Source organism: Crotalus tigris, unplaced genomic scaffold (genome assembly GCF_016545835.1).
Source record: "Crotalus tigris isolate CLP2741 ecotype Arizona unplaced genomic scaffold, ASM1654583v1 scf7180000018199.9712020701:307424, whole genome shotgun sequence".
Taxonomy (NCBI): Eukaryota; Metazoa; Chordata; class Lepidosauria; order Squamata; family Viperidae; genus Crotalus; species Crotalus tigris.
This window is the reverse complement of record NW_024096878.1, coordinates 167,723-195,384: the sequence shown is the minus strand read 5'-3', so window position 1 is coordinate 195,384 and position 27,662 is coordinate 167,723.

Genomic DNA, 27,662 nt, shown 5'->3' with positions numbered 1-27,662 from the left:
AAATAGTCATAAGTCACTTTTTTCAGTATCATTATAACTTTGAACAGTTGCTAAATGAACTGTTGTAAGTCGAGGATTACCTAAAAGAGATTGTTACTCCCACTTGTTGGTTAGACCATGAAATCAGCTCTATAGGAAGGTTAAAATAACAGAATCTTTCAAGTTTAATGATGTTGCACCTCCTCCTTCTTATATTTCAATGAATTAGGGAAGTTTCTCTGTCATATCTGAATATATTTCTGGACTTCAATAATGATTGAGCCACTTTTGCTTAGGCAATGAAGCTTGTTATCTCTCTCGAGACCTTTACTTTCTACAGAGATGAAGTGTAACTGTCTTGAAGACTGTAACGGTCTTCAAAATCACAGCCGTGTTTGGGGTGGTCATATCTCATTTGAAGGGCCCCACCTAAGGGGTTAGGAATAGATTGCAAATAGGCCTTCTGGTTACCTATAAAATATACCATCTCATCTGCATAAAATGAAATCTTGTGTTCTACCCATAGCTGTTTGCAGAAGGATATAGAAATGATGCATTATGTTTTGTGATCTTGCAATGCACACCCACCCCTTTCATACTGGCATCGCAGTTTCACATACAAGTATGTAGGGGAGGATCTTGTCTCACAACATTACTATGCAGGCGTGGTCATTTTGTGACAAACTTACAGCCTGATGCAAACACACCTGACTCCTTTGCTTCTTTACTTCAATCCCTTGTATAGTTTCAGAATTTCTAATTATGTTCAGAAGAACTTTTAAATCCAGAACAATGACAAGGAAAAAAAGAGAGATCATTAGCTTGTATCATAAAATAAATTTAATTAGGGAAATGACAAGTCATTAATGCCCCCTGGTGAGTTATAGAGTGAATAATCCTTGTGATGGAATGTAGCTCTTAGCAGTTATCTCCCAAGGAATACTGCTATTAACAGAGAAAAAGATTTCCAGCGTTAAAATATAGCATAGTTCTAGCAGTTTCATTCTTGATGTCAGAGATGAGTCAGTTAATAGTTATATTACTGTATTTTATGATTATCTGGATGTAAGTCAAATAGTTTCCAATGGATGCAATGGACAAGCATGTAAAGGATTGGACCACTATACTTCCCCTTTGCGCATGAAAGATACAAGAGATGCTTTTTAAAAAAAAACTTTAAATTGTAGTGATCATCTATTTGCTTTTTAAAAAAACAAAATTAACTGAGCCTATAAACTGTACACCTAGAGGCAAACAAAGTCATTACTAAAAGCCAAAATGTGTTTGTCAAAAACAGATCATGCCAGACAAATCTTACTGTATTCTTCGACCAAGTGACAAAATTAGTGGACCAAAAGAATGCTGTGGATATAATTTACTTGGACTTCAGTAAGGCATTTGATAAAGTAGATCACAACCTACTACTTGATAAGATAGAAAAATGTAGGTTAGACAGCATCACCACCAGATGGATTCATAGCTGGCTGACCAGCCGTACTCAATGTGTGGTCCTCAATGGAACCGCATCTACATGGAGGGAAGTATGTAGTGGGGTGCCCCAGGGCTCTGTTCTGGGCCCAGTGCTCTTCAACATCTTCATCAATGATTTGGATGAGGGGATAGATGGGGAACCCATCAAATTTGCAGACGACATCAAGCTGGCAGGAATAGCCAACACTCCAGAAGACAAGCTTAAGATACAGAAGGATCTGGACAGACTTGAACATTGGGCGCTATCTTACAAAATGAAATTCAATGGTGAAAAAAGTAAGGTTCTAGATTTAGGCAAAAAAACCCAAATGCACAGATATAGTATAGGTCAGTGATGGCAAACCTTTTAGAGACCCAGTGCCCAAACTGCAACCCAAAATCCACTTATTTATCACTGGGTGCTGGGTGGGCGTGGCTACTGGGTGGGTGGGGCCAGGGTGGCAGGGGCCAATCCCTCGCCATCTCCAGAGCACAGCACGTGTGCACACAGAGAGGGCTCTGAGTGCCGCCTCTGGCATGCGTACCATAGGTTCACCACCACTGGTATAGGTGGTACCTTGCTCAATAGTAGTAACTGTGAGAGGGATCTTGAAGTCCTAGTGGACAATCACTTAAATATGAGCCAGCAGTGTGCTGCAGCTGCCAAAAAGGCCAACACAGTGCTGGGCTGCATTAACAGAGGGATAGAATCAAGATCACATGAAGTATTATAACCACTTTACAATGCCTTGGTAAGGCCACACTTAGAATACTGCATCCAGTTTTGGTCACCATGATGTAAAAAAGATGTTGAGACTCTAGAAAGAGTACAGAGAAGAGCAACAAAGGTGATTAGGTAACTGGAGGCTAAAACATATAAGGAACGGTTGCTGGAATTGGGAATGTCTAGTTTAATGAAGAGAAGGACTAGGGGTGAAATGATAGCAGTGTTTCAATAGCTCAGGGGCTGCCACAAAGAAGAAGGAGTCAAGCTATTTTCCAAAGCACCTGAAGGCAGGACAAGAAGTAATGGATGGAAACTAATCAACGAGAGAAGCAACCTAGAACTAAGGAGAAACTTCCTGACATTTAGAACAATTAACCAGTGGAACAACCTTCCTCCAAAAGCGGTGAATGCTTCAACACTGGAAGTTTTTAAGAAGAGTATGGACAGCCATTTGTCTGAAATGGTATAGGGTTTCCTGCCTGAGCAGGGGGTTGGACTGGATGACCTCCAAGGTCCCGTCCAACTTTTTATTAGTATTAATGTTACTTCTTGTCCCACCTTCAGGCACTCTGGAGAATAGCTTGACTCCCTCTTCTTTGTGGCAGCCCCTGAGCTATTGGAACATTGCTATCATGTCACCCCAAGTCTTTCTCTTCATTAAACTAGACATACCCAATTCCAGCAGCTGCTCCTTATATGCTTTAGCCTCCAGTCCCCTAATCATATTTGTTGCTCTTCTCTGTACTCTTTCTAGAGTCTCAACATCTTTTTTACATTGCGTAGAGGTATACCAGTCTTCCAGAGGAAGAGTTTTCCATAGGGCAGGACTGCCACAGAAAATTGTAATACATAGGCTTTATGTGTCAGGAATTGCCCAAAATGCAATTCAATAGACTAGAATTAAAACTGATATTTAGGTAATAAAATTCTACTATTAATTTCCTAAGATATATCTTACAGGGCTATATATGAAATAGACCATTGTGTTATTGTTGAGAAGTTGTTTGATTTGAAATTTCAGCATGAATATTCTTGGTCAGCAGCTCAAAATGAGTGGGTTCTTGAATGGTCCTATCTTTCCTTTACACTTTTCTTAATTTTGCAATGTTTCTCTAAGCAAAGAAAGTAGAAAAATCCAAGCAGAAATGCATGTTTAGGGCAAGGTAACCTTAGAAATGCATGTTCTATAGATAAAATATTTGGAAATGTGATAATTTTTGAGCATAACTATTTAAATATCCCTGTTTGTGTAGCTTTTAAAAAAATCAAAAATCAGATTGATGCAGAATTGAGTCAGTAGAGGCATTACATATACAACTGCCTTGTTTAAAAGGGGACTGATTAGTTGACATCTCTGGTACTTTCAACTGAAATACTAGTAATTTAATAGCAATATTATTTGTTTGTATCTATAACTAAGCCCACTATAGATAGTAGATAAACAGACAGACAGATGATTGACTGGGGATGATGATGATGCACATGATGATGACGATAAATGTGAGTTGAGAGAGAGATTCAGAGCAGCAGATTGCTATCTCCAATTTTATGTTAAAAAAGAATAAAATACATGAAATAGAAAATGTAATATCGTGCTCTAAGTTCTTATTAAATACGCTAGCTAGTGGCAATGTTTCATTTTCTATTGCTTACTGAGATAATAGCCTTATTTAACATTTGTGGGGGTTTGTTAATGAAGGAGCCTTTTTCAGCAGAAAAAAAATGACATATTTGTACAATGTTTCTAAAAATTTAGTTATGTTTTAGCAGGCAACAATGATCTCGTTCTGTTCTCAAAACTGTTTAATGCTAATCGTTGTATATTCTTGTTGTGTAAAAGTAATATTGTAAATCTAATTTCTGACTTTATTATTTTATAAGTAAATCAAGGCATCAAATATACATTATATTCCTTCCTTCTTCTTTCCCCACAACAAGAACAAGCCTGTGAGGTAAATTGGACTGAGAGAGAGTGACTGGCCCAGAGTCTCCCAGCCAGATTTCACGCCTAAGGCAGAGCTAGAATTCACAATTTCCTGGTTTCTAAGCCAGCACTTTAACTATTACATTAAACTACAGCAGAGTCTTCAAACGTGGCCCTTTTATGACTTGTGGACTTCAATTCCCAGAATTCCTCACCCAGGCACGCTGGCTGAGGAATTCTGGGAATTGAAATCCACAAGCCATAAAAAGGCCAAGTTTGAAGACCCCTGAACTACAGTCAGAAACAACAGGATGAAGCAAAATATTATGCATTTTATATATGAAGAAGTATGAATATAATATATATTCCTAATGCTTCTTCTTTCTTTAAAAAGAAACACAGTTCATTTGAATATAATTCCCATGGGTTAATCTACTCAATAAGGTGCCTTACAAAGCATGGTTTCTAATTTGATGTGAAGTATTTGGACTTATACTTTGAACTATATCACTGGAAACAATTGTCATTATTAAAGGTCAGCCAGATTGCTACTGAAATTCGACCTTTAGATTTTTTTCTTACCTAATGCGTAAACATTGTTACCATCAGTCTTCTGGCAGCCTCTGGCATATTTATTTTCCTAGCATCCAAAATGTCTGAAAAGCTTGTTGTTTTTAAACTACTCATAAAACATGAGTGGAGATGGATAGATTAGGATGTGTGTATTATATTGTATCAATAAAAGAGCCATGTGGCTATATGGGTAACACTACTGGGTCAAGGGCATCTCTTGAGTTCTCTCTTTGATCATGAATATACGGGAGGTCATGGGACTTCTCAGGTAAATATCTACAGAGATTCTCAGTCATCACTGCAGACTACGGGAACCATTTGCACTTCAGTTGAGATTCAGAAAGCACAGATTCATCCCCAACAGCCTACGCCTGTCTTCAACAGTGAAGGGACACAGGACAGAAAACATCCTGCAGCCAAGAAGGCTCCACACACCTTTGCACTGCTCAGGTAACCCTGAGGACACAGGTAAACCTCCAGGTGGCCTCAGTGACTCTTTTAAAAAATGCAAATGACCAGCTGTCTGCAAGGAGTATAAATCTTTCCATTCCACATCATCCAGTCACAGCTGAAGAAGCTTCTTGGATGAGAAGCGAAACGTCTCCAAAGAAAAACTCCTGAAAAAAGCACCTTTGGGACATCTCAGGTATTTTTAAGTTGGTTCTGAAGGACAAATGAGTCAATTAAAATAACAACTCAATCTAAAAACAGCTCTTGCATTCTTTGTATAAGCAAGCTGCTCTTACTAAATGGTCTCTGTTACATTTATTTACACAATAATAGCCAAGCAAGTGCATTTGCATTCCACTTATTACCTTATCTACTATATATACCATTCTTCCAAACTGTTTTGAGAATAAGCTTGGCTAAAGTTGTTTTGTTTTAGCCCTGAATCTGATTTCTCACATTCACCCTTCACCCTCCCCCATTTGCATTATGAAAACCTACTTGTCGCTCACTGAGATAGAATTTTGGTAACTGAAGGTTTTCAATTACATTGTAAACTTACATGTACAGTACCTTAATAATCCAAAATATCCTCAGCTCTTTCTCAGTACTAATGTTGATTGCATGTGACCTGAAGGTCATTGTATTGTCTTTCACTTTATACCTAACCATTTTCTGTGTGGTTTTTCTTGGAAAAAATAGGTGACTGGGTTTCACTGTGCTCTTTCATGCAATATGGAATGATGCAATATGGAATGCAATATGGAATGATGCCTTTGCCATTGTCACTTTGATGATCAATCCATCTCCAGTATCTTTCTACACTGCTGTGCTGATAAAGATGTCCACTTGGCTTAGCTAAATGGCTGGGATGAGCTTCACATCTTGAGTGACTCAGGTGAGAATATGTATTTTTTGGCATATTCCCGGCTGAATCAACTTGACACAGTCCAAGCATTCTTTGCTCATCCCTCGCAGGAACAACCACCCCCACTATAACTGGGAGCAGGGTAAGCAATTATATATTTTTGCAAATATAATTGAAAAGATAGAATATAAAGCAGAGCATAGAATTTATAGTGGTTCCCTTTGAAAACCATCTCCCAGATATACAATAATTGGAAATGGAAATGAACAAAGAAGGTAGATCAGTGAAGTAGCCAGTAGTTAAATGTGAGAAGAAAATAAAGAAGAATTAAACAATTTCAAGACTTGTTCCTGCCTCAGTCTCCTACCTGAGCAAAGAATTGATTTTATTTCTTCATGTATATTTTTATGTTTGGATAAGTTTCCTACTCATTTTCTGGTCAAAAAAAATTGCAACCATTTAGGCCTGGTTAGAGTTGAAGAAGACAAACTTTGAAACTTTGGAGCTTTGGTTCATGAAGGGTTCTAGAACTTTTATGGTGAAAAATGTCTGAAGATTTTATACAACAAAAATAAAAGAGACACACACACATACATAGATAAATCATAGCATCATCCTTGAGTATGGATTATATTAATACTATAGAGAAACATGGCTTTTAAAGCATACATATATATTATTTCTTTTTATCTTGACTGTTTTACAATGGGTGCATATTAAAGTTATGGCTTCCAGCTATGCCTTTCACAAAAAGTTGGGAAACTGACTGAAGAGTAAGAAGCACAGATAGTTAATTTACAAAAGGAGTTTCACTCCTGAGATTTATTTTATAACATACTTGCCTGAAGGATTTTTCTAAGCTCTCTCTCAGTTCTGGCTAAAAGGTATTTTGTTAAGAGTTCACCTCGGATCATACTGGTGACTTTCTAGTGCTTTATCTCCATGCATTGACATTTCCTATCTAGTTATTTGATGAACAACTTCGTCTTATTTTCTCTTCATTGGGACCACCTTTCCCTTTCAACTTTGCCAAGCGAAAAGATTATGACTTATCAACACACCCCTGCAGAATGCCAAACCGAGACCTGCAAATGAAACGAAAGCTACAGTTTCATGAAGCCAGTACATTTCTTTCTCATTTGAAAAAGTGGCTGGTGCCATATCTGATGCACTGCTATAAATCACACAAGTTTGAAAGGGTAAATCTATTTTGCAAAGAGGGAAGTGACATTCTTGGCTCTCTAGAGCAGAGGTCCCCAACCTTTTGGGCACCAGGGACTGGTTACGTGAAGGGGGTTTTTCCATGGACCAGAGGGGGTGTGGTTTTGTGTGCTGCCTGCAACCTGCGGATGGGGCTTTGCTTGTTTGTGTGGATCAGTTGCTGGCACACCGCAGCCCAGTACTGGTACATGGACCGAGGGTTGGGGACCCCTGCTCTAGGTCTTCCCTCTCCAAAATGCACATTTGTGCATGATCTGATCCTAGCATTTGAACATGCACATACTATATCTGCTTCTCCCATTAGCTTTTCTTCCCTGTCATGTATTCAGTATCTTAAGTTCCAAAGAAGCTGTTTTCATGTAAATCCATTAATAAAAGAAATCAAAATACTAACTTTTTAATGTTTATGTCCTTATATTTACCAGGAGCAAAGGGCCCTCTATAGCTTCCTCTTGGATAAGAGTTCAAAAGCCACATTCTAAATCTAATGAAGCCAAAATAGAAAGTGTAGAAGAATATTGAAAGTCTATTCAAAATAAACATGGGCATCAATTTAATAAGTTTGTGTTTGTGTATCCACTCAGAAGTGGGTCTCACTCCTCTTAAAATAAGCCTGCACTGCAGCCACTTTACAGAGAATTAAACTACAAACTCACCATAGAAAACTAAATTAGAATAGAGCTGGAACGTACCTTGGAGGTCTTCTAGTCCAGCCCCCTGCTCAAGCAGGAGAACCTATACCATCTCAGACAAGTGACTGTCTAGCCTCTTCTTAAAAATCTCCAGTGCCCACTATTTCTGGAGGCAAGCTGTTCCACTGGTTAATTGTCCTTACTGTCAGGAAATTTTTCCTTAATTCCAGGTTGCCTCTCTCTTTGATCAGTTTCCAACCATTGTTTCTTGCCCCGCCTTCTGGTGCTTTGGAAGTTAATGTGCCCCCCTTTTCTTTGTGGAAGCCCCTCAAATACTGGAACACTGCTATCATGTCTCCCCTATTTCTTCTTTTCTTTAGACTAGCCAAACCCAAGTCCTGCAGCCGTTCTTAGTATGTTTTAGTCTCCAGGCCTTGCAATCTTCCAATCTTTCCCCCCAACTCCCACCCACATTTTTCTAGCCATCAATGAAGCACCCTTTCTGCTGTCTAAAATTCTTGAATAAGTTGCACAGTACAATTCTACATAGACTTAGTCCATTTGAGTTCAAAGATATTTATTCCCAAATAAGAAAAATAAGGACCACAGCCTTCTTATACAGAATAAATATAATAAAACATAACCCAATGCCACTGTTGAAAATTGCAATTTCACAGCAACCTTTGTGGGGGAGGGGGAAGTAAACACTCCCTTTGTGTCCATCTTCCCCCTTTCTGAGCACTGGCTTAAAATATATAAACAAAATGTTGGAAAGAAAACTAATCTGTGATTGTATCAGAACTTTTCTAAAGCAAGAAAAGTTGCTTTAGAACTTTTGGATTCTAAATGTTCACAATGTTCCCCACAGTTGCTGAACCAGCCATTTTTCAAGCAAATATTAAATTCCTGAGGTTCTAAATACAAAGGAAAAAGACAATGGACTGGAAGAAGTTGGGTATGACTGCAGCTTGTACCCATTTCAGTTTGTCTTTATACTTAATTGGTTGCAGTGAGAACATGCCACCCACAACACAAATATAAATCCTCCATGGATAAAACAAACAGGAAACAAGCATGACCAGAAAAGAGCCAGGACAGGAAAGAAGGTGTATGAAAAGAAGGGGGTGTTGTGGTAAGTGGAATGAATACTGTAAGGCAAAATTGTTTATTAGGCCATTGTTTTGTTTTTGGCAGCTTGGAGGCCAGGATTTTGTTGTGAGCCTGCACTTTAAAAATGTGGTCTGAAGAAATTCATGACAGTGGGTGGATAGAATACGCTAGTGAGGCCAATTTTTAATTCCAGAATTGCTGTAAAAAAATTCTAGAAGACTGAAGAAAGCAAGATCCCTTCTTCTGCAACCAGATCTTTTCACTTGTTGTGAAAATTGTTCCTCACTTTTAACTGGTATTTAGTTCTTTAACTTGTATTTTTAAAAGTTTGATTGCTGTTTTAGAAGTTTAGGAGCAATCCCTATTCTGAATCCACCCTCTGTTGCTAATGGACTTCTGCAATGATCTTGCCAGCTGAAGGACAGACTTTAACAAATCTTTGGGGGGGGGGTTATAAATGGATATTTAGGGTAGAGATAACAGTATCCTTGGATGAAACAAATAACCACTGACTTGGTTTATTATAGGCCTACCCCAATTTGTGTCCATGCTAGTCCTGGAGAAAGCTCAAGCAGAGCATTTTTGACCTCTTTATATACAGACAGAATTAATGTTCTGTATCTTCCATGAGCTCCCTTTACCACCCACAAATATTTGTATCACTTAAATTGCCCTGTCACATAGGAGGGCATTCACATTGACAAGCTTGGATGCTTTCCCATCAATGATTCTGTCAGGAAAGATTTAATGGCATTCTGTAATGGTATGTGGGAAAGTCCTTGGGAAACCAGGCCAAGGAAAGCTGCCAAAAGAATGGCCAGATAAATAAAAGTTCAGCCAAAAGCAGGAATATGGGAGGGGCAAGAGGCTCAGGAGGGACCCTTTCTAATTTTTTGAGCTGGATTGTACTTTCAGATTTGCATTTTTTTAAAAAAAAAAAAATAGTCATCTATTTATGATATCTGTTGGGTTTACTCCTCGAAGTTAACCCATTCCTTATCAAGAGTTTTTATGTATCTGTTCAGATTCTGAAATTGGGAGAAAAGCAGACACCCTAACTCTCATTCTTGGAGAATAACAGAATACAGAATTGGAAGAGAGTCTTCTAATCCAACCCCCGGCTCAAGCAAGAGACCCTATGCCATTCTGGACAATTGGCTGTCCAATCACCTAAAAGAGTTCTTAAAGAAAAGAGGATAGACTGAATTCACAATTTTATTGTAAACACTCAGATTGATTTCATGTGGCAATTGCTAGCTACCTTTTCAACAGTCAGGACCAGGAAGTCTCCAGAAGTGTAGCAAAATTGTGTGCTGTAGCAGTGACAGTTAGAAGCTACTGGGCCCAACTATACCTTAATCCTATGTATGAATATGTTGTTATTGGATTACCTGTATTCTGTATTCCTTCTTAACTTTTTGCCTTTTTTTGGTCTATGATGGTATACTTTAATTAATATCTTGTGTTTTAGATTGTTAGCCACCTTGATAACTGTGAGATCTTGGATTAGAGTTAGAACCTGGCTGAAGCAATCTTGATCATTCTTGATCTAGCAGAGTATTTTTGCTAGTCTAAACAATTCTGAGTCTCGTGTGAACTAAGGTCATTCTGTCAGTTAGGTTAGAGGGTTGAGCATTTTATTAGAAAGCCCGCCAAGTTATTCTATTGGGAAGCATAGCTGATTGCATAACACTGGGGTGGGAAGTTTGACTTTGTAATAGTGTAACTTTTTGGAGGGAATTTCAGACTTGGTTTCACTTTTGACCTGGCTGATATTTTGTAACCAATAAACATGTTCTTTGATGAAACCTCTAGCCTGGGAGTTCTGATTTTGTTGGTCTTAGCATCGGAACCATGACATAGACATGTTGTTGCCATAAAAGCAAAGCCCTGAAACTTCTTGTGTATGACCTGACCAAATAAGTTGGTTTGCAATATTATTAAAAGGCAACATTTTCTAATGAGTTTGAAGTACTTAATTAAGAGACAGTGATTTTTCTGGGAGTTGTTTTCACCTGCACCCAGCAAAATGTAGGCCACCTCAAAGCCACACACATTTCCACTAGAGGGAAAAAAAAGCCAAGAAATATTTATGTGTGCATTTTGTGTATGCTTCTGTGGCAGCAAGGTTGGATGAGGCCAAACTGTGCAAGAATACTGATTTCCTTACATGGCTTCTTTGTGTGTCATGTGGCAACTTTTTATAAAATTGCAGCAATTCTGCCCAGCAGCATAAGCTGGTTGCTTTGCTCCTCCTGGCTGTTTTTGAACCATATTTAAAAATAATAATTTTTGGATTGCAGTAGTTTGCCAATAGGGCTGCCAATCTGGAATGATGGATGGATGAATGATACCTCTCTGTGTGTATGTATGAGTGTGTATGCATGTGTATGTATGTATGTATGTATGCATACACACACATAATTACAGTACAGTGGGGACAATAGCAATAGCACTTAGACTTATATACGACTTCACAGTGCTTTACAGCCCTCTCTAAGTGGTTTACAGAATCAGCCTATGGCCCCCAACAACCTGAGTCCTCATTTTACCAATCTCGGAAGGATGGAAGGCTGAGTCAACCTTGAGCTGATGAGAATCTAATTCCTGGAGTGAACAGTGAGTTAGCCTGCAATACAGCATTCTAACCACTGTGCCACCATGGCTAAGTCTACTGCTTTAGACAATCTGGGTTGAAACCAAAAAGGTGTTCCTGAGAACTGTAAGGCTGGAACAAAAGTGTGCTGACAGAAGAGGTAGGGAATACATGGAGGCCAGGAGACTTTACTGGATCCCATTGTCTTTGTGGAGCTTAATGGCATCAGCTGGAAGGGGGAAAAGAAGAAGCAGCCAGTAACAGAGCAGTCCATCCTGCAGGGCAGAAAGAGGTAGTTGAAGGAAAGGGCAGGACAGCCAGATGGAACTAAGGATGTCGATAGATTGCGATGAAACTTCACACATAACCACTCAGTAGTTTTAAGATGGCTCAAAATGGAGAGCAGTATTTTCAAAGAGGAGCTTCAAAGCTTGAGCAAGAAGTGTATTTCTGAGAGGCTGAGAGTAGGTAGAGGTGTAATAAGAAAAATAAAATTTTAGAAAGCTAGATTCAGCACCTCAGGGTAAGAGGCAGTAAAAAGCCCACTCTGTCATACAAATAGAGTAATCTTTCTTTATCTGGAAGCCAGCAGATGATATATACATTCTCAGAAAGAATGGGGAGAAAAAAGCAGAAAGCTGAGGAATGAGGATGCTAGCTTAAGAGATAAACAAATGAGCAGCAATTAATCAATTAGAGTTGTGCTTGGTGAATTTGCCCAGCAATGCAAACTATAAAAGCTGTGAAAGAGAAAGTCAAGCTGATTTTTTTTTCCCCCCAGAGAAAAGTTTGTCATTCTCATATCCTGGAATGGCCAGCCCTACTAGCAAGAGAGGTATGAGTAGAGTGCACTTAAGTATGTGAGCAAAGTCTTTACTCTTTTCAGAACTCAGTGTTCTTATCAAGAACCTAGCTGGCCCTTAATTAGAATTCTAGGTGAAAATTAGGGAAAGAAGTCCCAATGAATGGATATGATTCCTGGACTGGACAAAATAACTTCCAGTTCCCAGGCTACAGTCACTTGTGAGCTATGGATCAAAAGTAAATGGGGGGGGGGGGAGAGAGAGTTCAAGCAGTTACTCAAAGAGGAGAAAGAGAGAAAGGAGAGGGATTGTAAGGGAGTGAGATTTATAAAAACACAGCCAATTATATTTTAGCAGAAAAAGTTTTTTAACAGAGAGTGATAGAATCCATTCCTGCACTCAGGAAAATGACTAAGTGGCCTAGCAAGCAGAAATGATGGATCTGGCAATCATCATCATATAATTTGATTCAGTAAGAATCAGAAATATTACCATCCACTCATCTCAAATGATATCTGTGTTTCTGGGTCAGAAAAAAAATAGCTCCAAATCAGAGTTTCATCAAAAACCTTGGTTCAACATTATATTCAGGTTTGATTGCTCTTGGAAACCTTATTTATGCTGCTGCTCAGATCTTTTATAAGGGTGGTTTACCTTCTGTCAAATAAACCAGTATTTTTTTTAATGTTCCTACTTTTTAAAAAAAAAAAATCCCTGAATGCATTCTTCTTTTACAAAAAAACATTGTTTTGAAAGTCGAGATTTCTCAAATGACAGAATACTTTACATTTGTAATCTTGGGAATCTGATTTTAAAATGCAGCCCAGCAACCATAATGTATTTCAAATGCAATTCAAGCATATCAAAAATAAAATAAAAATAAAATTAGCAATTATACTATTTTGCTCATACCTTCCAACCTTCCGCAAATGAAATTTGAAGAAGATTGGACTGTATGAGCAAAACGCACTAAATATTTAAATACTTGTTTTAATACACACACTGTTTAGAAAATTTCTAATTGCACTACTTCTACCCGTTTCTATCAGATTTCGACATTCAGAAATACGAGTATTAGGAGTCCATATTAATAATCATTCTTTTCTCAAGTCAGCGTTATGGTCCCTGCATTCTTCCCAAATTGGAGAATCTAATTGGAGCTGAAAACTGACTCTTCCCCACCCTTATTCAGCCAACCCCTCAATCACTCATCCATTTATTGGGCTAATTCTTCTTAATGTGATCCAAAGCAATTGAGGACAGGATAAACCAGGGGTTCCCAACCAGGGGTGCTCGCATCTCCTGGGGATGCAAGACGATATCCCAGGGGATGCGAAAACTTTCAAAATTATAATGTATATGCATAATTCATTGCCATTATTTCGAACTTTTGTAAGGGGTGCAAGAATATATCAGAAGCGTTTTAGGGGTGCGAGGTATAGAAAAGGTTGAGAACTGCTGGGATAAACAATTAGTGCTGGTCTATAGGTGATACAAGGCAAATATGCTTTCCCCAATGTTTGTACTATGCAAACTGTAGAAAGAGACATTTCTCAAATGGCTACTATTACTACAGCTTGCTGTATACTATAGCTGCACATCAGACATCAGAAAGAGGAGGACCAATTGCTTGCTGTGACTTTCTAGTGATTACACAAACCTAGAGAGATGGAAGGAATTTCTGCAACTGAAAGATTAGAAGGCATGGATAAAAAGAAATTGGTGGCACAGCTTTGGAAGTAAATAAAGGCATTTTTTATTTTGGAGGTGGCAACAGAAGTTGCTTGGCTTATTTCTGATTCAGTGCAAAGCAGTCACACATTGCTATAATTAACTCAACCTTAATTAACTTAAGGAAGGTCGCAATAAAAGTCTTCTAGTCATTTTTCTGCAGGTTTAAGGACCTTTATCCATCACTTCCATTCACAGGAATATCTTTTCACCTGCTTCTCACACCACCATTTAAAACAGAATGAATAAGAACCAGAATTTCACCCTGCTCGCTACAAACAGAGGTTTGTTAGGGATCAGCAATACCATAAAAGGGAAGATTCATTCACTCCTAGTTCATTGGAGAGGGCAGATATATTAAATCTAAATGACAACAACAACGATAATAATTTAAACACAGCCTAGTTTAAGTTCTATGCAAATGTGGTCAGGAAGAGACTATACAACATTTTGATAGTTTTATTAAGCTTCGCTTCTTAACAATGAGAAGTATACCCTGAATAGGAATAGCAGGAGTAGGAAGCAAAACCTTTTATAACTTTGGCGTATTTGGAAAGCTGTTGATTCCTTGAATAAAACTGTTGTTTGATAGCGTCAGCCTTACATTTGTATTCTGTGCTTGATAGCAAGTGGAGATATTGCACTCAGCATCCTTTCTTGTTTTTGGATTAGAAATGGTTTGTAGATGTAACAAGAACTAGTCAGTTTGGATTTCTCACTTTTCTCCAGGGAAGGTGAACTGATTATGTTTGTTATGTTCTGCTTGGATTCATTTCTGACTGGAAAGAAAAAAGGAACTTAGCATATTGCAAAGAGCATGCAATTATGCCTCATAACATAAATAGATCCATCTGCTGGCAAATATTAAGTTCCTTACAGAAAAGAAAAGGCATTCTTACTAAATCAGCAGTTAGCAAGGCATTAAAAACTTGGTTTTGCCATCAAGCCTGGGGCCCTGATAATACGGGTGAGCTCACTCCTTGGATTGTATTGGTTGTGAGATGTTGCAGTTGTTCTTAGCTGTTTATGCTATTATGTTATTTATGTTTTAATTATTGATTATTTTTATATTGTTTTTATATTGTCTTCTGCTCAGAGTCATATATGTGAAATGGGCATTATACATTAAACAAATAAATAAGAAAGTAGATGAGAAAATTCCTGCAGCAGCATGCTCATGACTGGCAACTGGAAGCAACCTAGCAGTTTAGCCTCTAGCTCTTCTTCTTCTTATGCCATATCCGTTATCGGATGTTGGTGATCATGTTGGCGATCCTGTTTTTATCAGCAGCCGCATGAAAAAGTGCTGCTGAGTTTTGTCCAAACCAGTCCCTTAGATTTTGAAGCCACAATGTTCTTCTTCTGCCTGGACCTCGTTTGCCTTCAATCTTTCCCTGGAGGATTAAATGGAGTATGCCGTATTTTTCTGGGTGCCACATCACGTTTTTTAAATATTCTAATTTTCATTTTTTAATTGTTTTGATTATTTCCCTTGGCTTTCCCAAGCAGCTTATCACCTCCTCATTTCTGATCTTGTCAACCCAACTTATACGTAACAGCCGCCTGTAAATCCACATTTCAAATGCTTCTAGTCTCTTCAGGTGGCCATCTGTCAGAGACCAACTCTTCTGTCAGGGGGAGCCTGGAACCCCCACAGAGCACATCCCCGGGTGGGGCCCTACCCATTATGGCTTTTATACTGTAATGGCGGGCTGGAGGGAATTAAATACCTCCTGTGGACCAACAGGCCTGGTGAGTGGCAGCTGGATCCCCAGTATCGACTGAAGGCGGAGATCATATTGGTTGGAACAGATTCAGAAGAACAGCACATGGTGTGGTGGCAGCCACTTGAACAGCGTGTACACAGTGGTGTAGAAAGCAAAGGGAAGACTACTGCACTATATATTTCCCAGTAAAATCATGTTAATGGTGGCAAAACCTAGTATGGGCACCCCTTAAATGAGGCAGGGGTGCTAAGAATCTCCCGGTCCACTAGAAGCACGATAAACCCAAAACTACGAATTGGAACATGGAATCTGAGAAGCCTATATGAGGCCTCTACCTCAGGGGTCTTCAAACTTGGCCCTTTTATGACTTGTGGACTTCAACTCCCAGAATTCCTCAGCCAGTCATAAAAGGGCCAGGTTTGAAGACTCCTGCTCTAGCTGATGCATTCTGCCTTTCTCATGTCCATGATCTCCAGAAAGATACCAGGGTTATACTTCCCAAAGTTCCCTGTATTGGTGAGTGATATCTACAGAAGAATCACCTTAATTATAGGAGCAGTCAACAGTATAACAGCTTCATTCATTTTTAAGAAGTTCAATAGAAGGTTGTGTGAAGGCTTTGTTCAGAGGACAATTACTTCTTTTGGTTATTATTTTATTCATGGGGGCACTCATGAAGGTGATTACATGTCTGTAGCTAAGAGGCAGTTTAATTGTTAATTTAGATTTTATATCACCCAATATTTTCTAATAAAAATAAATAGTGATCAAAAATAAGGATAAAAAACCCTTTGCTTTTGGGTGGCTGATACGTCTCTTACACCTTACCTGAAATATCAGCTATTAATATGAATCGTGTGTGTGTGCATATACACTTGTATGCTTCATTACGCAAAGTTGCTGTAAACGTAGCAGAAAGATAGCTGCACACTCTATCAAATGCTATACCTACCCTAATTGAGGACATTTACAACTTTGGAATTAATTCTCTGGAGCTGTCATTCTGGTGCTGCCCTTTCAGAACAAAACATTCATTTCTTTTACCTATTTCTGGCACATCTGTTTCAGAGAAAACTGTTCAAATAACAATCCTCCAGATATTAACAGATGTAGATTACTTTTGCAGAGGCAAATTTCTTTCAGGGCACAAGTTTGCTATAATATGTCTGATAAATCTATTGAGGATACCTTAAAAATGCTACTGCATATCAAGCTTTTCAAACTTGGGGTTTGCTGTTGCCGATTTTTTTTTGGGGGGGAGGGGAGTGAAAGTTTTTCTGCATGCATCTGAGTAGAAAACCAGGAAGAAGCAAATGTGGTTGAAATCCTCATGATTGATCAGTATGCTTTTGTTATAAGATGCTCATGGAATTGGCCATTTTCTCTCTAGTGGTTTGCAGCTTCTGTGGCTGCAAATGGGGGAGCCATAATGGGGAAACACCCCTCTCCAGGAGCTTGAGTAGAGTAAGCAGTCTGGGAGGCTACCAAGTGATAGAACCCTATCTCCAATAATAATAAACTCCAGAAAAACACTCAAACACTCTGATAATACAGTAAGATAGAAGAAGAAAACTCTATTTCATAAGGGAGGGGGAAAAATATTTTAACAAAATTATGAATCAGATTTTGACCAGGCGTTGGATAAAGTATTCAGTACATTTAAGGATCCTGAGCTTTTTCCCTCTCCTCATAAATTTATATCTGCAGATCCAGATCTTCTTCTGCCTCTTTGTTACTGTCTCGTCTTCGATGTTGATATAAAAATCAAACCAAGAATATCGTCTTTCCTTTGTTAATTTATACATAGGCACACATATTGCTCTGGTCACTCCTCAGCTTAGCTTTTGCAAAACACTCACTTTGGGGCTTCTGTCTTGGGAAACAGCAGCCGATCCAGCAAATGGCAGCTGGACTGCCCGAGGGAGAATCCCACCCACAGAATGTCAAGTCTCAGTTGTTGCACTGATCCCCAACACCCCTCTGGGCCTAACTCAAAATGGTAGTCATCACTTTTAAAGATCTTTATGATATAATACTGGGTTATATCCAGACTATCTTGACAGAACTGAACCTGCCCATATAGGCAGAATAGTTATATGCCTGTTAAGAATCCCTTTCTCACTAGAAGCTCCCTGAGAGTGAACTAGGCAGCAGGCTTTCTCTGTCATAACATCCACACTCTGGAGCATGGTTCCCCAGAATTAATTCAGTCACTTCCTTCCTTGTTTTTATTTAGCGATTATTATCTGCATTATATTCACTGAGGGAGATGGGCGGTTAAGAAACATGAAATATAAATAAATAAAAATCTGTCTCTCGCTTGTCTGCTCAATGCCCAGAGACTTAACTGATTGGGAGACATACAAATATGACAAATAATACATGCTGTGCATAAATAAATAAATACGTTTTGTTTTCCTAGTGATCATCAATCTTCTGGTCTCAGGATTTTCTAAGCAGTAGGACTCTTCACTGAACTGAAGATAAATCCTGAGAATTAACAGCATGTGCCCATTCTTCTTTTACAATATTATAATTTGATATGCCTAGTCTGTCAACAAAGTTATTCAATCTTTACACTGAATAATATATGTTCCCTTTTCTCATGAATAGATCATTCTTGATTCTGATGGATTGTAATAGAGGTGGGATAGTCATCTCCCTCTATTTTTTTTTCTAGATATTACTTCATTCAACATTCAGAAAGGGTTTAATTTCCTGCCACTGTAATTCTGCACTCTCTGGAAATTCTTTGGATGTTCCATTATTTGACTGCGAGCTGCCTACTTCCAATACGAAATTTCTCTCCCTCCCTCCCTCCCTCTCTCTCTCTCTCTCTCTCTCTCTCACACACACACACACACACACACACACACACCTTGTATAGGTATGCATTAAATTTCAAAAGCTGTTTAAACTTAGCCAGAAAATCACATTGAGATTAATAGGCAAAGTCATTCCATGGATGCAGCAGCATCATGAACACACTCACCCAATGACTCAATCTCATAAACATCTTTGTGGCTGAAAACATCTGCAACCCATTATATAGGAAAACATGCCAAGGTGTTTGGGAACTATTTTGTCAGGGGAAAAGCAGGTAGAGATTTTAGAACTGAATAAAAATAAATGATTTTCATTCATCTGTTGTTTGAGAAGAGAATGATTCTTATATAAGAGAACTGATGGAGAGTATGTGGCTCTCCAGCTGTTTCTGAATAATACGTTCCAGCATCTTTCACTACATCTTTGCTGGGAAATATCATTTGGTGACTTCTGGAGAACCAATGGTTTCCCATCTCTAAGATAACGGCTGGTTTTAATAATAATACATCAAAAGTATTTCATTACATAAGAAGTTAAAGCAATTAAATAATAAAATACTCTTTCTGGTGTCATTACTTTCTCAAATTGTGCTGGTGTGCTTTTTATTTTATTTTTTGAATCTATTGTCCAAGTGACCATTGACGGTTCTGTCACTTATATTCTCCTCACATTATATTCTCCTACATTCATCTGACCATGTTTTAAATGCCAAGCCAGTGCCTTTGGTCTGCAGGCTGGGTTTTGATTTCTTCCAACTTTTTGACAAAGGATGAATGTATTAGGAGAAGAGGAAGGAGTTGGAAACCAATGAATATTCTACCTAACTGGTGATCCATTTCTGTCTCTCTTTTTTCTCTATTATACAAACTTTTGGCTTTATGTGAAGCATAAACACCTGGCCATCCTTAATTGGTTGTGTCTCATTACCAATTAATAGAGAAGAAAATAGGTACTTGAATTAGAACATATTTATTTCATACATTTTGATAATATTTTAATATCTGTGTGCTTAATATACTTAAGTTATATCACCCACTAATTGATGGCTCTGTCATTCTAAGCCTTTCTCTCTTCCTTCCTGGTCAGAAGACCTGCAGTTGAGATACTTTTAAAGCAGGGGTGTCAAACTGCTGGCCCGCAGGCCAGATGTGTCACAACAAAACCGTGCCCACCCCATTGCCCCTTGCGACACATCACATGATGTCACGAGTTTGACACCCCTGTTTTAAGGGACTAGAAAGAAGAGCAGAAGACATACTCTATGTGCCATAAGTTGTCATTCTTTCCATCCCAGCAAAATGTTGGAAGGAAATTATTACAATTATTTGTCTTCTGTCCATCAGCATCTCTGCAAAGCAAAATGGGAACAAATTTGGTATGATAAGTCAATAAAAGAAAGATTGAAAATGGATCAGATTAGGCTGTGGAGAAAAAAAAAATATTTCCCTAGTGGAGAAGCAGTTAGGCCATAGCTAAAAATGCTGCTGACTCCTCCAGTCTAAGCCCTCTCCCTCCTAATTAGGTGACCAGAGTGAAGAATATGAATGTGAAATATAGTACAGAATTTGATCTATTGCATACATTTTTGCATTTCTTGGAATTAAATCATATCATAAATAGATAAAGTATCAGTAAGGGAAGCAGTTCAAACTAAATGCATAAAGCTGCTTACTTCCATGTAAGTGATCAATTCATATAATGCAAATAAAGTGATTTGTAAATCCCGGCCAAAGAAGTCAAAACTTGATGACAGCTAAAGTACCAATGCATAAATATAAAGCACATTCAAATAAATTATCAGATTTCCATATTATCACAGCCTGTTGCATAAAATCAATTCTCAGTCAGACAGCCTTGACAAATCAAGAGAATTGAGTTGGCAGTTCTGCTAGAAACAGTTGATTTCATGCCCTAGAGGAATAAGGCAGTCTATTGACAGTATCCCCATAGGCTGTTCTGTCAAAGAATGACTCTGACTGAAGTATATAGTTGTCTATCAGCTTCCTCTAGTAATATAGCACTTGATAAAATCTCCCTTATTTCAGAATAGAATCTAATAGCTCAAATCTCACCGTAATAAAATCTGTTCTGTGTTACCATCTCATACACCTAGTCAGGTATTTTTTTCTATTTGAAATGCCTTCTTATTCTTGATCAACCATTTTCAAGATCTGATATTGGCAAGAGACTCTATATCAGTTTGGATACTAATATTCACAATGTTCTGTTTAAAAGTTTCCTTGGCATGATATACTGTATAGGTATTGAACTGATAAACCATAACATGAAACCATCTTTGGTAAATTGGTTTCCCACCTGGTGTTATGCAACATACTGTTTTGTTCCTCTAGGCATTATTTGGGTAATTGTTATGAAGGAAAGTTATCATTCTTACCTTTGTTTTATATGTAGCAATAAGAACATGATAGCAAAGTGTAGCATTCAATTTTTTAATAAGATGATAAAAGAGCGTAGTACAGGTATAAAACTGAAATAAATTACTTCAAAATGGATTATCAAAAGAATGAGAAAACTTGCACTGAGCAGGGAGATTATGTAGCAAAAGACAGACACACAAAAAAACACAATCAAATATTCCAACTTCTTTTAGGTTGGAATCCAACAGCAAAGCTATAAACGTCATTATAAACATAAAAGGTTTCATTTCCTCACTCACAGCTTACATAGAGCAAACTAGATTTGATATTACTTGCAGCATACGTGCAAGTACAGCTGCCTGGTAGAAATAACAATGGTGGAAAGAATGAGTAAATGTCCAAACACTGGAAGTAGGTCAGGCAGTCTGGTGCCTTAATGTCAGGATATTGCTACATTCATTTCCTCTTTTGCTCACTTTGCTCTCCACCCTGTCATTTGCTCTGATATCATCTTTTGTAAGGCCATCAAGCTAACCCACAGTTAAGTATCAAGCAACTGAACTGGAAAGCTTTTGGCTCTGTTATAGCTGAGCTACCTTCCCTGGACAATTTAAAAAACTGAACAATCCCAAAGTCCAGTTTTTTAAAGTATATCATATCATATATCATATCATGTCATGTTGTGTCATTATTATACATATTGAAATATTACATCTAAGTGGAAACTATAAATAAATAAATAAATAAATAACCTTAGTGCAATGAAATCTGTACCCTGAGATTCTGCTTGGCAACTAGGAGGAGAGTAACAGAAGGGGGGATTCTGGGAAAGGTATCTGAATTAGCTCAGAAACACTACAGACTACAGCATTCATATTTCACTTGAACACCTCCAAAAAAGGGGAAAAGGATCCCTATTTTATTATAGTGATTACTATATGCACTCTTAAGTCCTAATATTAAAAAAAAACATTAACTTTGTTTCCTAATCTGCTGCCTAACTGGAATATTTTTATGGTCAGTAACAAGGGTTTTTAAAATTTAGAATATAATTGATGCATCTCTAGCATTTTTCAGTTTCCTGAATAATATTATCCAATCTTCCACTCTTCTTGAAAGAAAAGAGCTAGAAGTAAGTAAAGGTGCATTTCTTGAACAAACAGATTACCAAATAAGCCAATAGCTTTGCAAGAGAATAATCAATGGGCTAAAATCTCTTGCCTTGCTGACCTTGTCTACCCATTATTATCTCTGCTTAGAAAATCCCACTTGGCTTGGCACATAATTGATAATGAGTGTTCTGTCCGACAAACCTAGTTAAATATCCAAGAATCCTGAGGCAAGAACTCCAGTGACAGAACCACAAAGCTGTATCATGAATGGTTGCCTTCAGCAACCAGCCCTTCCCATGCCTCTCCTCTTTATAATCCAGCCAGGGCATGGCTTCTTAGAGACTTTTACTTTTCCACTGCCCTCCACTATCCTGCACGCCTTTCCTCCCTGCGCATCCGTGCATCTGGAACAGGCCCCAGCTGCTCCTCATCTTCGCTCAGTTCAGGCCCCCAACCCAGCTGTCTCTCTGTCTGAGCTTGAGTAGATGGGCCCAGTGTCACATCAAGCTCTGAGTCTTTGTGCTCCTCAGAGCCTTCCACAGACTCCGATATGATCCCAGGCAATCCTTCCCCCTCATTCGATTCATCTGACCCGATTGCCCTCTCAAATTATTGTTGGGTTTGTACATCTTAGAGAACAAACTCCCAAGGCGAGGTTAACTAGTTCTCTATTTCAGTTTATGTTAAAATATAATTACATTTAGGCACAATTAATTCTAGCTACTAAATAGCTAATACTTCATTTTCTTTGTGTGCATGCAGTATGGTCCATAAAGCGGTCAAGTATATCTAACAGTTATATGCTTAGAAGAATCATCTTACTACTTATGTAACTGCTTGATTTTAGAGCTTGAGCAATATACAGCATGCTGCCTAAAGATGACAGAAGTTAATATCTAAAGCAAATAGAGATTATTAGAAATTGGAAGGCTGCTACAAACAAAGCATTAAGCTAAGCCAATGACAGGGTGAGGTGATCATCATCTCTATGTATTGATGTGACTGAAGTGAATGTGATACAGACTGGTAGGAAACTGCTTCATCCTTGAACCTCATGCTTTGAATATCAAGAGAAACTAATTATAAACTTCCCCAGGGAACTTATTTGGCCTCTCTGAAGCAAGTGCATTAAACTTACATCCTTAACTGGTAAACCAGGTTAATGTTCCTCCATCATCTGAATAGGATTAGGGGGTATTGAATAACGAGTGCAGGCCTGCCTAGTCCTTGAACTCTGAACAGTTCTCGAACTTTGAACCTCCTCAAATGTTTGAATGGTTCTTTCCTTTCTGACTTTCTGACTTTTAGGAAGTTTCTAAACACTTGATTGTTCCATCAAGCCTTGGGATGAGCTTGTGGTGACTATTCCTTTGCATTATGACCTCAAGTGTTTGTTTGTTTGTTTGTTTGTTTGTTTGGAATGTTCAGATTCAGATTCCTATTTTATGTGTGATGATATTATCAGGTATGGTTTCTAATTCTCATTTTGAGTATATGTATCTTGTCTATTTATCTTGACTGTTTTTAACTCGTTACAAATTTACACACACACACACACACACACACACACACACACATATACATACATACATACATACATATATATATATATATATATATATATATATATATATATATATATATATATATATATATATATATATATTAAAAAGTAGAACTGCAGTATAGCAGTCAAAATGCCAAGGTGTAATCAATGAGACCGGTCTGTCTGAAAATATACAAAAATATACATATGCAATAGTGGCAAATATCTGTAGCTTGGGTGTAGGTTTGTTCTCCGAGCTTGTTTGGTTGGTTTCTGAATGTTTCATTTCCAGGCTAAGTAACATCTTCAGCAGAGTTTAGGGGATTTCTGTGTCAGTGTTCTATTGTTTATAAGGGCTTCAGGTGTCGATGTGTCAAGTGAGGGTCTTGTGATGGGTCAGGTCTGAGTCATCAGATAGAGGCTTGTGATGGGTCTTGTCATAGGTTACTTCAGGTCAGGGTTTTATATATATATATATATATATATATATATATATATATATATATATATATATATATATATCACCCACGTGTGTGTGTGTGTGTGTGTGTGTGTGTGTGTGTCCTTAATATTATTAAAAATGTGAATTCCTAATCACCTAGCATTCTAACTCTGATGACATCAGTAGTTTGGCTGACAAAAGCTCAGTAACTCTTTTACTTACAGGCTTGTTTATATTAAACGGTCCTGTTTATTTTTATCCTGGTGTTTGTTTTTCTATATTTTTATTGACACACACACACACACACACACACACACACACACATTTGCTATTGCAGCATATTCTCCAACTTTAACTTTCCAATCAGATATTGTCAGTATTGTGTCTTTCAGTTCTGAGATTATACCTGGTAAGAAAAAATATGATTTGATTTCAGATTTAAATTCCAAAATATTCCATATTGTACTATATAGTATTAGAACTACTAACAGAACTGGTATTCTGAAAGTATTGTATTATGCAGTGTTAGAACTAATAGAACTAATATTCTGAAATTTTTTACATTTAAATTTTAGACAAGATAAGATAACCTTCATTTTTTTTTACTGTGGGCACAACGGCACACATCAAAAATAAAATTTAGTTGCCTGCTCTCAAAGTGAACACATACATGACACGCACCTAACATACTATATACAACATATGTATAGGCCCACATCCCTACATATACATAACAAATAAATATTAAACACTGTCCATCTTGAAAATATAACGGAAGGAGGAAGTTTGAGAGTTCACAAGGTTAAACAAATTGAAAAAAAATGAATGAATAAATAAGAATAATTGAACTATCCTTTAATGTTTTAGTTATAACTTTTAATGTTTACCGCCTAAACCCATTCTGAGTCTCTTTTGTACAATGAAGTATGGAACTGTGGGGAAAAAAAGAAGCTATTTATATTGTTCTTTTATTTTTCAAATTCACTGAAATATTCCACTATCTGCAACCCCCTTCCCCAAAAAACTAGTCTAAATCAAAAGATATTTGCACAATGCACTGTCAAAAATCAAGTTTATGTTTGGTTGTACATGTTGGCTAACAATAGTATTCTCTAAGGTGCTTTTCTAAAAGCCATTCTCTTGTATTTCAATCTACTTGACGGGTAACTGCAGCAATTTGCAACTGACAGAGTTATCTGCCACTTAAGGGCAATTAGGCTATGTAGTGGAATTTTAAATATATCAAATGAAGAGGGGGAGGAGTATATCCAAGCCCATAATTTATGATGCAAAATAAAAAAAAACTGGATTTTCTTTAAAATTATATTGGGCTAGGCCACCTGCCAGCAAGGTTGGCTCTTCCTTGATATCTTTTTGATGTGGTGCTAGAATGACTCTAATGATCCCTAAATTGCTTGATATGATTACAATTCCATTGTTAATATCTAAAGTCTTGGGAAATGTTGGCATTCAGACTTATTCAGAGTCTGTATGTCTTTGCTGGATTTAACTCTTTTGGTAATTATATTTTCATTAAAATGGTTTATTCTTAATATAAAATAGAAATAAAGATAGGAGGAAAAGGGAGTAGAGGATGGTGAAGTGAGGGAAGAAAAGAAAAGAAACAAAAATCAGTGCTTCCAAATTCTTTTGGTGTAGTAAGTTACTTAATAGAGCTATAATACCAACTTATTACTTATACCAAATAGTAACTATTTACCATTTCTATAACAATAGCTGATTTAATCCTCTTTCAAAGTCCAGGAATGGTTTCCAAATAACAATAAAGCTATTTACAATCTTTTTCCTAATTAGTGCAGTCAACTTCGCCATTTTTACTAGTTCCATCATCTTTTTGATCCATTCCTCCATTGTGGGAGTCAAAACTTCTTTTCATTTTGGGGCATATAGAATTCTTGCAGCCATCATCATATATAGTATCAGAGTTCATTTTTTCTCCCAATTTCTTTATCTAGTAGTCCTAAAAGATGGCTTCCATTGTAAGTCCATTTTAAAATCTTCTGAATTGAAACCTGAATCTGTTCCCAATAATTCTTTGCCTTATCACACCACATAAATAAAAAGTATCTTCCTTACAATTACATTTCCAGCAAACATTTGAAACACCCTTATAGAGCTTCAATCATTCTTTTGATACTATTTTGGTATTATAAAGGCATGGACCATTGTCCCACATTATCTTATAAACTTATGTAATGCTAGTTGAAAGTTAATTGATCCTAGCAGTTATTTCAGTTCTAAATCCTAAAAATTCATGTGAGTGAAATAATTCTCAAAGTCAGTTAATACATGCAGTTGCTTCTTTCAAAACTGAACACTGAATTTAAATAAAAATGTTAGCTTCACTATGTCTCCATCAAGGTCAATGCAACATGAATTTTGAAATATTGGTTCTTATTGAAAAGGATGTGATCTAAAAATCTATTAAAATGTTTGTGGGCTTTTTTAACCTCCCCCAAACAACAAAAGGGAAAAGATAGATATAGATGTACATGTATGTGTATGTGTATATGTATATGTATACACATACACACACCCCTTCTCCCTTGCCCCACAGCTACTATTTGCCACTTATATAATAATAATAATAATAATAGTAAAGTTGGAAGGGACCTTGGAGGTCATCTAGTCCAACCCCCTGCTCGGGCAGGAAACCCTACACCATTTCGGACAAATGGCTGTCCAGTCTCTTCTTAAAAACTTCCAGTGTTGGAGCATTCACTGCCTCTGGAGGCAAGCTGTTCCACTGATTAATTGTTCTAACTGTCAGGAAGTTTCTCCTTAGTTCTAGGTTGCTTCTCTCCTTGATTAGTTTCCACCCATTGCTTCTTGTCCTGCCTTCAGGTGCTTTGGAGAATAGCTTAATTCCCTCTTCTTTATGGCAGCCCCTGACATATTGGAATACTGCTATCATGTCCCCCCTTGTCCTTCTCCTCGTTAAACTAGACATACCCAATTCCAGCAACCGTTCCTTATATGTTTTAGCCTCCAGTCCCCTAATCATCTTTGTTGCTCTTCTCTGTACTCTTTCTAGAGTCTCAACATCTTTTTTACATCGTGGTGACCAAAACTGGATGCAGTATTCCAAGTGTGGCCTTACCAAGGCATTGTAAGAGTGGTATTAATACTTCACGTGATCTTGATTCTATCCCTCTGTTAATGCAGCCTAGCACTGTGTTGGCCTTTTTGGCAGCTGCAGCACACTGCTGGCTCATATTTAAGTGATTGTCTACTAGGACTCCGAGGTCCCTCTCACAGTTACTACTATTGAGCATGGTGCCACCTATGCTGTACTTGTGCATTTGGTTTTTCTTGCCTAAATGTAGAACCTTGCTTTTTTCACCATTGAATTTCATTTTGTTAGTTAGTGCCCAGTGTTCAAGTCTGTCCAGATCCTTCTGTATCTGAAGCCTGTCTTCTGGAGTGTTGGCTATTCCTGCCAGCTTGGTGTCGTCTGCAAATTTGATGAGTTCCCCATCTATCCCTTCATCCAAGTCATTGATGAAGATGTTGAAGAGTACTTAGATAT